This window comes from Falco biarmicus, chromosome 2 (assembly GCF_023638135.1).
Source record: "Falco biarmicus isolate bFalBia1 chromosome 2, bFalBia1.pri, whole genome shotgun sequence".
Lineage (NCBI taxonomy): Eukaryota > Metazoa > Chordata > Aves > Falconiformes > Falconidae > Falco > Falco biarmicus.
The window spans coordinates 13210560-13225850 of NC_079289.1; positions in this window are offsets into that span (position 1 = coordinate 13210560).

Consider the following 15291-nt stretch of genomic DNA (forward strand, 5'->3'; position numbering starts at 1 on the left):
TCCATCCCTAGGTAGTCATTCATCCACTGTGAGCCTTCCTTTGATCCTTTAAATGGGTCCTTGATTCACCCATTTAAAGCTATTTGTTTCCTTTGGTTTAGTGCTTCCATTGCTTTAAAGTGAGGATTGTTTTCTAGACTATAGATAAAAGTTTTTATTTGTCCTATTGCAGAGGTAACACCACCTTGGCTGACTTCTGAGAGCCTCTGGAAGAGCTTAAGGACATCTCCTGAGGAAAGGACCTGGCTGGGCAGCAAGGAGGAGATCTCGTTCTCAGCTTGGCCTCATCATTAGACCCTGGTTCAGGTGGAGTTCTCTAGAAGGAGGGAGACCTTCCAGAATTTCAAAATAACTCGACATGCTCAGCCAGGCAGAGGCAGAGATTGTTGAGGAGAGCGAGGAGCAGGCACGGAAGGGATGGAAGAAAATGATTTTTCTTAGGAGCTGAAAAGAGACCACAGCATTTTTTGCAACCCAGCAAGCTTGCTAGATTGAGCAGCCTGGAGAAAAGCAGTCACCCTGCAAAGAGGGGACAAGGGGAAGGCTGCCTCAGATCCCTTTTTTATTTTTATTCTGTTGCCCAGTGGATCTGGGTTTCCTCCTCCATTTTAGTCATTTCAGTACTCTGGGCTATGCTCTAAAAGAGTTTGGTTGGAATGTTTAGAAGCCCTTGTGGGCTTCCTCTCTTTAAGGAAACGGCACAGAAAGCTACATGTTAAAGCATCATCACAGTGTGGCTTGTTGGTTCAAGCTAAAGTAGGTATATGTACAGCATCAGCACCTCAGCTGATGTAAACAGGCTTGGCCCTGTTTAGTCATTAGGTTGATATCAGTTTGTGTCAAAAACTATAGGATAACTCAATTCTGTAGCATGGGAAAGAGATCTAATGTTCTTCATGCTCCTAGTGCACTGTCAGCATCAAAAGACGTATTACTTCATTAATTCTGCTGTAAGTATACTGAGTGTTCTCACATTCAACTTCACTAACTGTAGGATTTTGTGCCTGGAGGAGGGATGGCTAGTGGAAGGAACCATTTAGCTGGTAAAAAGTGAGTATTCTCTGAATACTGGAACTGTATTCCTTATCTGATAGGAAATTCAAAAGCTATGAAATATCCTCTTATTTCCAACTTGGAAAGAAAATTGGTGAAAACAGATTTAATGTGAATGAAGCTATCATATTGGCTTCTTTGTTTCAGTTTTAATGTCAAGAATATATTTTATATGACGTAAAAATATTTACAAGCAATAATTTCAAATAATACATTGAACTATTTAAAAAAAAATCCAGGTTGTTTCTTTCTTTTTTTTTTTTTTAAAAAAAACCACCTCAAGAATTAGACTTTATCAGGGTATTGTCCCAAGATGTGTTGGCTTAACCCCCCCCCTGCATTTCCCAAGGAGAGACATGCTCCATTGTTTTTTTGATTAGGTGCAATTACTTATATTTTTATTTCATATGATCTGCATTTCATTAATTTTGAACTTCTATGTTTGTTATTCAGAAGAAATCTTCAGTGTTAGCTTCATATTTTAGTGGGGATTTTTACTAGATGTCATAGATGGGAAGTAAATGTAAAAGGTACTTCAGAAGCAAAATAAACATTCATTTGATTCTTACTCACTCTTGGGAGGAACACATTTATATTTCATGGTTTCTAAATTCAAAGTACTGTAATACCTAGATCTGGATGGCTGCTTTCAGGGAGAAATGATAAACAGTTAGATAGCAGAACTTGAGAACAGTCCATTCAGCAACAAATCAAAAGATTTATATTAAAGAGTAAAGCCATATTAATCTTGCCTAGGTTGCATCAATGTATGAAACTTACTTCAAATAAAAGGTAGAAGCAGTAACCTATGAAAAAGGGTGATTACACTTCAGCCCATAGAAGAAACGATAACATGGTGGTAGAAAAGGAACTGTTTGTAACTTGGAACTATTTTTACATAATAATTCCTATAGATACAGAAAACTCAGTATCTACAATAACTGACTAAAAGGTTGATCTTATCTGATATTACACATGTATACTGCTTCATGGAATAGACAGAATACAAGGGAGAAGATGCATTGCAGTGTATAAAAAGTCTTTGTCAGATATGGAGTGCTTTTGATCTTCATATTTTATCTTCTGTGAATTTTTGTATAGTGTGGCTTTCATATATTATATATGGCATAGAGTAGTGTTTCTTACTGATAGTGAAGGAAAATTGAATATCTAATGCAGTGTGATAAATGAGTCAGAGATATTTTAATATATACAGCTATTTGTGGACTTTGCTTTTTAAGGTATGCTTGAGTACAGAAGAGCAAATAAAAAATTGTAGCTGATAGATAGATTTTCTTTATTTTAACTCACCGTTTCATAGTGGCAAATACAGATAGCAGGTTTATGATTGTTTTTGTTAGAGGCTCCCAAGTTCAGTTAGCATAAAATATTTTCATGGACTCTATCAACCAGGACTTGTGAGATTTGGGTTACAATTCCACTTCTGCTTCATGGGGCAAGACACGATCTCTTTGTTTTCCATCTACAAAATTGATGAAACAACTGATAGCAGTAGCTGATCAGCCATAAGTGAATCTGCCATGCATTCAAATATGGATTAGATGACCTCTCGAGGTCTTTTGCAGTCTTACTTTCTGATTCTTTTTCCCCTGCCTCTTCTGTTTAAAACACAAATCAGTCATAGCAGTCAGTGTCTCTTACCTCGTATATGTGCAATTCCAACACAGTGACATCCAGTGCCAGCAAGGGGCTCCCAGCACTATTGCAGTACAAATAATAATAAAAAAAATACAGCCTTGATGTGAGCTGGTTATTACTACTTCAAAGCATTACAGCAGATTTGTACAAACTATTTTTTATCTCCCAGGAAGAAGTTTTCACTGAGACAAAGGAAGAGGATTATCACCTCATGAATAAACAACTGTAGAGAGTTTGCAAATAAAAAAGCAGAGACTGCAAAAGGCTTTCCAGGAATCAGATAATTTCTTTTGTTAAGTTGCTCTAAAGGACTTTGTGTTTCTTACCATTGTGCCTCAAAAAATATATTTCTTCAGCTATGGAGAAATTTGTTTTTCAACATGGTAAAGTATGGTGGTGTTTTTAGAGCTGCTATGAATCTTGGGTAGGAAACATGGGAACTGTTCTGATATATGGCAGATGTAGTGCAACTACCGTGATGAAAACCACCCAAGGAGCTCATATTTTTCTCTCTCCTCTGCTGTGTTCAGAAAACCCTTTAGTCTGTATCATCAGTCTGGAGTTACAGAGCTCCAAAGCTGGATGTCAGAAGATTCAGAAAACTTCACTTGTTCCATCTCACCCCTCATGTAACTCCATGGATTTGGGTGAGATTGTACCAGGAATAAGCTGAGCCCAGTGATCCTCACTGAGCCTGCTTGACTCCATGAAATCCAGCATGGATTTGTAATGACTGCAGAGGCCAAAGAGTTGTGCAAGTGGTGTTGTGGAGTTAGGAAATGGGGAAGGGGGAGGAGGAAGAGAAAGAAAGGGGGGAAGAGAAAGCTGATTTCAGATGATTATTATCTCTGCCTTTCTCTTTGCCTTTTATCTTTCCCCTGCTTTCATTTGCTTGGGTTTTTTTGGTTTTGATTTGTTTGGTTTTTTTCGTGGTTTTTTTTCTTCTTTTTTTAGGTTTTTTTGGTCATTCTTTTTTTCATCTTCCCTTTATTTTCATGGTTCGGTTATTTCAGCCAGCCTTTTCTCTGTGGTGCTTGTTCAGTTTTTTAGCACCATCACATCAACATCTTTTAACAGCTACACATATTAACCGAGTTACAGTGACCCCCTGGGGGTAGGCAATTCAGCCTTTTAGTAGCACTTGGGTAATTTCCTTTACTCTGATCCCATGCTGTTCTACGTATGCTTAGTAGCAAAAAGTAGTTTTGAAAAAATTAGAAAATGGACTTCTGTAAGTCTAGTGCAGAGCAGGTAGAGATCTTGGGCTACTTAAATCTATTTTAAAATAATAAACTCTCTCCATGAAATGAGAAAAACTGGACTGGATGCAGAGTTTACTGATGTTTGCTAGTGTTGTGCTGTTGCGGTTGTTATTTCACTGTTAAGCACATTACTGCAGTCAGTGCCCAGGGATAACGGTTGCGGACTGTGACTTGTGCTTGCTACACACACCGGCCATAAAGCAGAGCTCCTGTTCAGGGGAAGGCTTTCCTGGATGAAGATTATCTTTTTGAGGTGAGTGGGAGGGGAAAAAAATAGTAAGTTTGCAGTTCTCTGAGTTTCTTCTATCAGCAGGCCTCTGTGGCATTTTCAGGAACAGATAGGAAAAGTCAAATTAGAAAGCAATTTGAGCTTTCCAGTTTGCACAGACACGGGATTTACACTCTCGTCTGACTTAAAGTTATGATTTTGAAAGTATTTTAGAGGAAATAACTTTTCTAAAGATCATTCTTTACTACTTGAAATAACAATTTGTAAGAGAAATCAGTTACAAGGTCAAATGAGAAATTGTTACTTCTTCACTGAGGACTTTCAAGAACACAGGAGAAATGTGAAGGCTTTTTTATGTTGTTTTTTGGGTTTTTTTAAACTTTACAAAGATGGTGACTGTAGTGAAAGCTGTGCTCCTAGGAGTATGAGGTAAACAGAGTGATCTATGGAAGACACTTTCTGCTGTGAAGTCCAGAGGTTAAACATATTTGAGGAAATAATACTGTGCAAGGAGATTTGATATACTGTTCCCATTGCAGAGAAGTCTCTGTGTAGTGTTCGAGAACTTACCTTGTTTCTTCAAGGAGGAAGAAGTTTCTCATTATGCTCCTAACAAAATAAATGAAATAGCTTGGTAATGTTGGAGACTGTAACTAGTAAATTAATATGTCATCTTTGCCAGTTCAGATATCACCTGAATGTTTCTTATATGAAGGTTGAGGGATACTAAAAATAAAATTAAAAAATCTTGCTAGCATTACTGTATTGATCGAGGATACAAACTATTCTCGTTTAGCTGATGGTTGGATTCATCACGTGTTCAGTCTTCATTCTTTCTGGCTATATATATATATATATATATATATATATATGCATAAATGAATTTTTGTTAAAATTAAAACCAAGTTATAGATCTGTCAAACTGCTTCTATGAAACTCATTCTCTGTCAAGAGCTTTGCTAAGCAACATGGAGCCCAAAGTAACCAATTTACAAAAGACATAATTTAAAGGCAAAGTTGTCATGACAACTTTAACTCCATCTCTGCCTTTTCTTCCATGCACGTGTTATGAAGGAAGGGGTGGAGGAGTTAAGGGAACTTAAGCTGACCACCCTAATTTCTGATTTTCAGAGTTTAATCTAAACACTGGTTTTATTTATTTTTATTTATTACTTCTTATACAGAATTGTGCTTAGTCCTGTATTTAGACTTGTAGGATATTTTGGGATCTTATGGATGAATGACAAGCCCAATACACAAGAAGAAAAAAAGGAAAAAAACCCACTTTAGGACTTCTTTTGAAAATTGTGTACAGCTCCAGTTAAAGCATTGTGTTAAACCCCTCTTTCAGCAATACTTCCTGTGAAGAGAGAATCTTTGATATGATTATTCTAAATACGGTGTCCTTGGTTTTGATTTCATGGCGGTTTCCTGGGGTTAGCGCCACTGAGCTAAATGGCACTATTTCTGATTCAAAGTAGCATAAGTAAAAACAAATTCAGGTAAAACTGTTCTTTAACAAATATAACAGACTTTCTTTCCCTTTTTCCTTGTGTGAATAAAATAAAATAAACACAAGAATCTTTGAGTCCAATCAGTCAGTAAAGGACTAATGTCTATCCCAAACCCAACCAGGAACCATCTTCACTTAGTTCTGTGTTTGGAACAGCTAATGCCAGAAGCAGCAGAGATGTTGGATGACCGACTTGTTTTGTTGGAGCAGAAACTGCTCCAGAATAATTTAAAATAATATCTTAAGTGAAAAAGTAATGGACAGATGGCTGTGTTTCTTTGCTGGTTCTAGCAACAGCTAAGCATGCTCACTCCCACTCACTGCTGCATGCTATTCATGGGGACCTGCCAGCTCACCCGCTGTCCATGCATACAGCTGATTTGTGAGGGCCCTTTCCAGTCTATCCCTGACCGTGCACTTCCCGAAGAGTCTACCTGGCAGGTCACAGCACTGCTGCTAGGACACAGGAAATTTGGCATAATATCCAAATGCATGATGTTGTGAGTTGGAATTAAATTGATGAACTGTTTCATTCCAGTACACTGTTCAGGGCTCTCCTGTGTAGCAGAGAAATTGCTGTAGTCTGTACTGATTCAGCTGGATCTGAGCTTTAAACTTTGGGCCAGATGTTGGTACCAGCTGATGTAAGCAATCTGGAGCAAAAGCTGCTAGAATGCAAGAGTCTGAGCATGAATTGCAAACTGAAGACATACCAATGAATGGCTTCAGCAATAACTTTTGGCTACAGATACCTAGGGTCCATCTGTGCTAGGAAAATGGTCAGCTGCTGACAACTGTCGTTAACAAGAGTGCAACAATGGCAGGAAATTCTCCAGGGCAGGATTAAAGTGCAGGAATTAGGAAGAAGCTTTCCCTGTTGTTGCCCTGAATGTACCTTTTCTGCAGATAAGGGGCTTCACTCTGCTGTGGTGCCTTGCCAAGGGTACCTTTACCATATTGTGAAAAAGAATTATGCTAAAGGGTAAGGCAGATGGAAGCTTGCACAAAATTATTTAACAACCTAGGAGAAAGTATCACCAAGCAGAAACTGGTCTGCATTTTGAAATAACTCCTTGGGAAGAACTAGTCAAAGCTAAACTCCTGAACAAACTTGCTGCCTATGTCTGCAGGGATGAATGGTTGAGGCAATCTGCAGAGTAAACAGTTGTTTCAGGAGGAGTGGAAGAAGCACAAATTGGAGAATGCGAGCCGAGGCAGCAGCGGTCAGATGGGTGCGTGGGGAAGTTTACAAACACTTCAGACAAACTTTTGAATCTGCTTCTGGTCTGTGGATATTCCCATCCCTGTGGCAGATCTCTGCCGTACATCCTGTGCAAGTCTCACTGATGTTGAGGAAGGTCAGTTTGGAATAACCTAAGTGAGATCTCAAAATGTAACTGATCCACAGTGCGGGTAACACACCTTATTACCTGGAAAGGTCCATGCAGTGTTGCTGGCTGTGTGTTTTTCTTGGGAGATGTGTAAATGAACTTTAAATGGTCACAAAGCTGTTCATAGTCTAATAACCGAAGGAGAAGAGAAAGACCTATTGTGATGAATTTTACTGTCTTAGGCACAGAAGGTCTCCTGACACCTTGAGAAAAATATTTGAATTGTATTTAAAATAATTAGACACCTTGCCCAAATACAGGGAGGAGTGGGAGCAAAGCCAAGAAATCTTTGCTGGCTCATTTCCAAGCATATGGAACAATTAATAATGGACTGCAACTGCAAAATTAGAGCTGGAATTGGGAGTTTTGGGTAGTGTGCATTGGTTCAAGATGAACAGTGCTTGAACACCACTGTGATGGGTACATACAAGGACCTAATAATGCATGCATTCCAGAGATATAAAAGTGTAGAAGTCTGCTGTTGCATAGGGGAAGTAAGTGAAATTCAGCTATTACTTTTATTGGTTGTGAACACTTCACTAGAGAGGCTTCATTATCTAGCAAGAGCTGGCACAGAAGCCTCTTATATTCTTACTGGCTGTGAACATTTTCCATACAACAGGGACTTGTACTGTCAAAGCAACAGAACTGTTTTGCACTCTTGAATCACTAACTGTGGCCTCCAGGTCATAAATTTTATGATTTCATAGCTCACTTGGAAAACCCCATTCCTCTGTCTCCCCAGCAAAGTTTGCTAGGAGTTCAAGTGGACCATTTCCCTTCTTCGGAAAAAGGGATGTTGAATTATTAGCTTTTCTTGGCATGCGTGGGTTGTGTTGTTCCTATTGGGATCCTGGGCAGAGCTCCATGCACAAGTGAAAGGCTTCTGTTCCCTTGATCTTTATGGGACTGTCCTTTGAAGGCTAGCATTTTTAATGTACGCACAGTCATTTTTTGATGTCAGATACCCCACTAGTCTAGCATCTCTTCTGGCCTCGTTCTGCATTTTTTTACCTGTGACTGACGTTGCTAACTTCAGGGGAAACAGTTTCAACAGTATGACTGTGTGCTTGAATAAAAATCTGGGAGAGGGGAGCCTTCCTTTGTTCTCCTTTAAAAATACCAACTGTAAAGGTTAAAGCTCTTGCTTTAACCAAAGAATCAAATATAAGTTAATATATGACAGACATTAAATCTAAAGATCACAGAATTGTGTGGGTGTGTGGGAGCTGGGAAAAATGCCTTGTTTGAGTTTAAGATGTGTTATGCACAATTTCTCCCACTTTTTGTGATGCCTTGTATGCTTTATGGCCAAAGCAAGCACGGCAATTGCAGCTGATCTGGTCCTACTCTGAAGGGCTCATAAACTTGCACAGGAGAACTGTGAAGTTGAGTCGGAGAGGCAAGAACTGTCTGTTCTGTATAATCTAACTATTTTAGTTTTCCATGTGTTCAGGCATGCATTTACCCAGTAGAAGCTTGGTTATGCAGCTTTTTAAAAGCAGCTTGATGTTTTTATTTGCTAGACCTGCTGTTTCCCTGGTTTACCACAGTGGCTCAGGTACAGGCTACAGCACCTGCTCTAGGATGCGCATATAGAAATGCATTTATCTGTTTTATTTTTACAGAAGAAACAGAAAGTCTGGGAATAAATTTTCCTGATTCTAGCTAGATATAAAGGGTGTCTCAAGGTCTGTCCCAGAGTTTCATCCTTGTTATGATGGAGTAATGAACATTCCTCCAAAGTTCTTACCTCTGCCTGACATTAGACACGACTGGAATGGAGAAGTAGAAGTGGAGAAGAAAGGGAATAAGCAAGGGCCTTTTTCAAGCATGCAGTGAAATGCTTCCCCTCTAAGCAAGACAAAATAGGAACCTGTGAATTCCTCTCGAGGCTCCTTCCTAATGTGGCATAGCTAAATGTTACCCTCCATTGAGAGCCGTGTCTGACTGTCACTGTCAAGCCCTAAGGAAACAAATTCAGAAAACCCAAGAAGTTTTTGCCTTTGTGCTTCCAGATTGTAATGTTAATTGCCTGATTTAATGCAACATAAGTTAAGAATTTCATCTGGAGACAGTTTGGCTGTTCTCAGTCTGTGTCTTAGATTTCTATTCCTTTTCTGAAATAAACTATCATCTATAACTGAATATTTCGGATTTGTCAGTTTGTTGCAGATCAAACAAAGTAGGTTTTAAATGCAGGATCTTTAATATGTGTCTTCTTATGCCTTACTAATGCAATCAACCAGCTTAGGAAAAATATGTCAGGGATAACAACTTACAGAAAGAGTTCTGTCTTCCTCCTTTTCAGAAAATATAGGTTATGCTTATGAAGATTAACTGCTTGCTTTGGAAACTGGAGTTATCTATTTTTATGCAGGTGAAGTAAAATATGAACAGCAACTGTTTATGTCTCTTATGTCCTCCAGGGCCTAATTCTGTCAGGTTCAGACCAATATTGCCCCATGAAGCCTGAGCCTGACGCAAGCAGAGCCCAGAACATCAGGGAGTGAAGCCAGGCAAGAGCAACGGTCTGGAGTGGGGCTTTGGCTGGTCTGTAGGTTCATGGCACATTGTGTGGTGGACACACAGCTTTTATGAACCTGTTCTTGCCTTCCACACAGTCTGGAGGGTCGTAAGGACAACTGACAAATCCCACAAGCAGCACAGTCATTCACGCTTTTGAGGTGATACCCAGTGGGAAGGAGAGGGAGCACATCTTCAACTCTACCCTGGGTCTCTTTTCTCCAGCTGCCTTTTGGTAATGTTAGCCAGAAAAAAACTCATGATAAATAATAAATAACCAATTAATTTCCTTTTTATTCTATTGGACATTTTTAACCTTTGTACAGAAGGTACTGGGGCTTGGGTATGTACCTTCGTATTGAGTGTGCTGAGGACTTTCAGGGTGGAGCCCACACTAAGCTGTTTCCTCTCTCTGGTTGTGTTGCTGCATGACATGGTTCTGCACCAGCACAGAATTTGAAGATGTGGTTGATGGAGTGACAGGTAGGAGAAAGAGATGCAAATGCTGCTTCAGTTCATCTGGTTACTTCTACAATTACTCCTTGCTGGAGTGGTGTTTTCAATGCGTGCTAACCCAGACCTATGCTGTAAGTGCAGAAGAAATGAGGACCTGATTTACTGCTTTTGACAGATAGTAGCTTAAAACACACACCTCCTAAATCTATTTATTAATTGGATTTTACATGCTGAATACCTAAGCCTTGTTTGCAGCAGGAGATGTGAGGATTTGCAATTTGCAAAACTTGTAGGTGGTGATTAGTTTGTTAAATCCTGTTCAAAACTGGCCTGGCTTATTTCTCAGCTGTGAGAGAGATCTTTAGGCAAATGTCCTAATACATTTGCTATGTGAACAGTTTGCAGGTCAGTGACTGTACATTCAAAAGTGTTTTACTCAGCGATAAAATCTTCATCCCGGTTTCATTACCGTAAACACGTGGTGACAAAAGTACTTCAGAGCTTTGCACCACATGTTGGCTTTATATTAATTCTTAATTACAGTTCTCCTGGGGTTACCCACAATGACTCAAGGTCTTGCACTAATTGAACAGGAGGAAAAAATAAAATTAATGGACTGCAAAGGTCAGTATGTGGCTTCTGACGCATATAATAACTTATTGTAAATACATGAGAGTGGCTGTACAAGGCTACTACCTGTGTAGGCAGATGTCAGCCTATAAAGATCTGAGACGTGGGGTCTACTGCCTGTTTTCATTCAAAAAAACCCCACAAGCCTTATTAGTGTGTTGGGCATTCATGATATCTTTAATTTCTTCTGCTTTGCTCCTATGATGTATTGTACCCTTTGAGATTTTTGGTTTTTGTATTTCTGGTTGTGTTTAAGAAAACATATATTGTGTTTGACCAAAGGTCCTTCTAACGCAGTGCTGAGTTCCCAGTAGCAAATGCCTAAATGAGAAGAAACTGAGCTATAATGGTGTATTTTTTCTCAGTAATCTGTCCTGACTTCCAATTCAAATTTGCTAGAGGCTCTTGCAAGTGTTATGTGGCTGGCAATGCTTCACGGATATTATTGGACTAGTCTGGATTGCAAGGGTCTGACCTCTGTGGCATACACGAGTCCTTCCAGCCCTTGGGTCCCATCGTCACAGGCTTGCTGTGGGATGGATGAGGCTTGCTGTAAGTACACTGCAGAGTGGTTCTGCATATTATCAGGGACCACTGTGATTTCCACATGTTGATCAAGCAGCAAAATCCACACAGGCAAGAGAGAGAGAGACATCATAAAATGTCCCAGCTGTGGGAAACGCATCTCTTGTTCTTTTGGACTTTTTTCAGACGACAGTGATTGAGTTACAAGACAGAAATCTCTAGAAAACTAGATTCAGACATTAAAAAAATGGTGTTTCTCTCAAATTGTTCTATCATTTTCCAACGTTTCAAGAGCTGCTCTTGAAAACACAGAGGAAAAAGAAATTAATTTCAAAGCTTAATAGGGAGAATGGCTGGGAAGTCAGACCAGCAGAAGCACAACTGGGACCTGGTACATTTCCTAGGTCTCTACTGAAATAATTTACTAATGCCAGCTGTGATGGTGACTATTTGTCCACTGGAATGAAACCAGTCATTAGATACTAATGCCTTCTAATCACTGATGACCTGTTCAAGATTTGAATCAATGATTTACAGGTTAATGGTCTCGAATCCTATTACCAATGTGCAGGAGACTAATTGAGAATTGTGGAGCAAGTGGGACTGAACTACTTAGTAATACTCGTTAAAACAGTAAGAAGTATTTTTCTTACATATCAATTGCCTTTGAAATGTTCAAAAGTGCTTGTACAAACTTAGGATCCTAATTCTACCCTTGGTCCCCTGCATACCAGGAGAATTATTTTTTTCCAATCACCAAAAAGTATCATCTGGGGGTTGGTCAATAAATGAACAGAATCATGATCAACGAAGCCACACTTGTTCCAGGTCCCTAACCATAAGCTTTGAAAGTTGCTTTTGAACACCCACAGTGCAAGTGCAACCAATAATTCCAGTGTGACTTGTGTTCCTTAGAAATTCCATCTGTTGGTAGAAAATCTGGGCTCATGTCTCTGATTTAACCCCTGGTCAGCAGCATGAGCTATAGCTTGGATGAAAATTGTGCCTTTGAGGTGATGGATAAAGCAATATATCACAAACTCATTCCACTATACCTCTATGGCTTTGCTTGTTCTTACACTGAATGGTTTCCATATCCTAGGTCTCCAGTTCCCATACCTGAAAACCATGAAAGAAGGCATTTGGGTGAGAATGGGATCTTGCCTTACATGTTAAGGTGAGACCCCTACTGCCGTTAGTACATTCTTAAGTGTGTAAATTTGTAAAGTTTTGTAATTTGTAAGTCATATATGTCAGTATACAGAGTGTGAACGAGACTGTGCATGTGTAAAGGCACCAGAATTAATGCCAAAGTAGTATTTAAAGTAATGGTGTATACACTGTAAGTCAAAAGGCTGAGAAAAGCAAGACAAAATAGAAGAAGGATGTAAATAAAAGCAAGAGCAGTGATGATTGCTCCAAGATCACAGGCCTCATCACAGACAGGGAACCACACTGATGCAAAACAACTCATGATGGATGTGAGCCTTTTTTGGCAAGAGAGACTGTGAAGGCTCTGAAGCTCCTGTGTCTCATCACTACTCAGCATCAACCCAGAAGACTGGATGAGGGCTTGCTGGCTGGTGTCCCTCACCCTCTGTGGCACCATAAGTCATCCTGGACAGGGTACTTGGACAAACACCTCTAGGTGCTTATAACCATAGAGGAATAAGAGAAATTTGAGAGAATGGGTGTGAGGGAGGGAAATCTGTTTCTTTGAAAACAGAAGTCTACTTCCCTATCTGTATGGCTTTGCCTTGAGTTTTGCAGCTTTGTCTGCTGCGTAGGAATCCTACTGAGGCACCTGAGCCCATTACGGTCCTTGCTATAGCTGCCTTTATAAACCCCACGTTGTTACCCCAGTCCAGGAGGTACTGAAGTTTTTAAAAGGAATTTGCAGCAAAGCAGGAAACTCTGGCACAGCCCTAGCCAACGGGTCGTTCTCCTCTAAAAATGCTGTGAAACAGTTTGGGGTTAGAAGTAAGTGGGATAACAAATGGTGAGATTATTGATTTACTATTAGGAAATTTTCATGTGGTAAAGTTAACTAATTTCAAACCCCAGCTAATGCTGTATTGCTGCCAGTCGTGGAATGGCCTTGTCAAGGTGTTCTACTCACTTAATTCTTGCATCATAACACTACTTTGACCAGGTTTTTGACACTTTTTATAGACAAGAAATAAATTAGAGCTTTAGAGATAAAGCATATCTAAGGCTTTTTTTATTTTGTACAAATGCAGATCTAACATTATGAAAGGGACTGCTAAATTATGGTACTGAGGTTTTATGAAATGTAATTATAGGTCCAAAGATATTTTGTGTGGAAGGAAAAAGCTTACTGTACACTATTAAAGTGTTTTATGTCCAGAGATGACTGACAGAATGCATTATGGGTCTAGAATAAGCATAATTGTCCAGGAAGAAATAATTGAAAATAATCCTTTAGATGTCAAAATAAAGCTATACATCATGTGAGACTGCCAGCAGTTATTACATATCTTTGGTTGTATAGACAAGCTTCCTTGGGAGCTCGTAATTTATGCTTCTAGTAAACAAAAATACCATTAGTTATTTAGGACTTCTGTTTCAGCACAACCACGTGGGCACCGCTGGACCACTTGAGTTTCAAGTGGCCACACATTTTGACATTACCCCGCTGGAGTAACTGGACTCTGTGAACCATGGTGAGCCGGGACACCCCCGAGTCCCCTGTTCTGCTGGCCACGGGTTCCTCCCAGTGTCTTGGCAGCACTGCGGGCTGGGAGGGAGCATGGGAAATGCTAATGAACTACAGCAGCATGAGTGTGTGTGCGTTGGCTGCAGCCCTTGCAAAGCTGGGGTTCCCTTCCACTCCTCCCTTCCCTGCAAGGGCCACATGCATCTGCTCTGAGGGGTGGGAAAAATACTCTTCAGACATGAAAAGTAACAGTCATGGCTTTGGGCCCACTCACATCTAGGGATGGAGGGGCAGGGCTGCATCTTCAGTGGGCATTTTTAATTAATGTTGTCTCTTAACTGAAGAGAAATGCATAAATGTGTGACTATCTTGATCTTTGAAAGCTGAGAGTCTTTGAATGAGAATAGTCATGTGTTTTGCATATGGGTTATGTTAATTGCTTCAGTAAGGCTGGTAGTAAATTAGCAAGGTTTGGGTTTTTTTGTGAATAACAGTAGCAATGTACCACACAGGAACACCGTGAGAGTTAATTAACATTGGGTAACCAATTTGATATTCCTTGGATAAAAGCTCTGTACAAGCTGATTATGCTTGCTGTTCAGGAGAGGCTGTGGTGCCTTTGCTCACACGCAGCAGTGACTTAACTTCTCAAGAAAGCCCAGAAGAACTCATAGAACTTCTTTCAGCACCAGTGACATACACTAATCATGAGCTAGCCCTCCCTTCTCCTATGTTACTGGCGATTAACACACATTTAGTACCATGGCAGTGAAGAAAAATCATATTTTATTTGTAAGTGTGTGGCCATGTAGTTAAAATACAAAATAATATCAAGTTAATTGAAACTACAATCCATATCTATATACGAATGCTGCTGTAAAAAGTGTGTTCCACTCTAAACTGAAAACCACATATAAACTATGTAAAATGAATATTGCTGAGCTGTATGGTAGATAGAGAGTTTTGCAGCCAGAATAATAGTTATTCTGTCAGGGGGGATCATGGCTAGACAGGCTGGAGGAGAAGAAGGAGAGGAGAAGGGGAAGGAGAAGGAGAAGGGGAAGGAGAAGGAGAAGGAGAAGGAGAAGGAGAAGGAGAAGGAGAAAGAAAGAGAAGGAGACAGAGATGGAGAAGGAGGAGAAGGAAAAGGACAAGGACGAGGAAGAAAAGGTCAGCAGTGGAAGAAGGCACATCTTGCTGGAAATGCTTTTTAAGAATTGTTTCAACAACTGCTGGTGATTTTGATAGCTCGTTCTGCTAAGTGAGGTAGTGTTGCAGCACAAGCAAGCTATCAGGCTGCAACAAGGCTTTACCATCGGTCAGATTTTACTGTCTGTGTTGTTTCTCCTTCCTCCAGAGGCCAGACCATG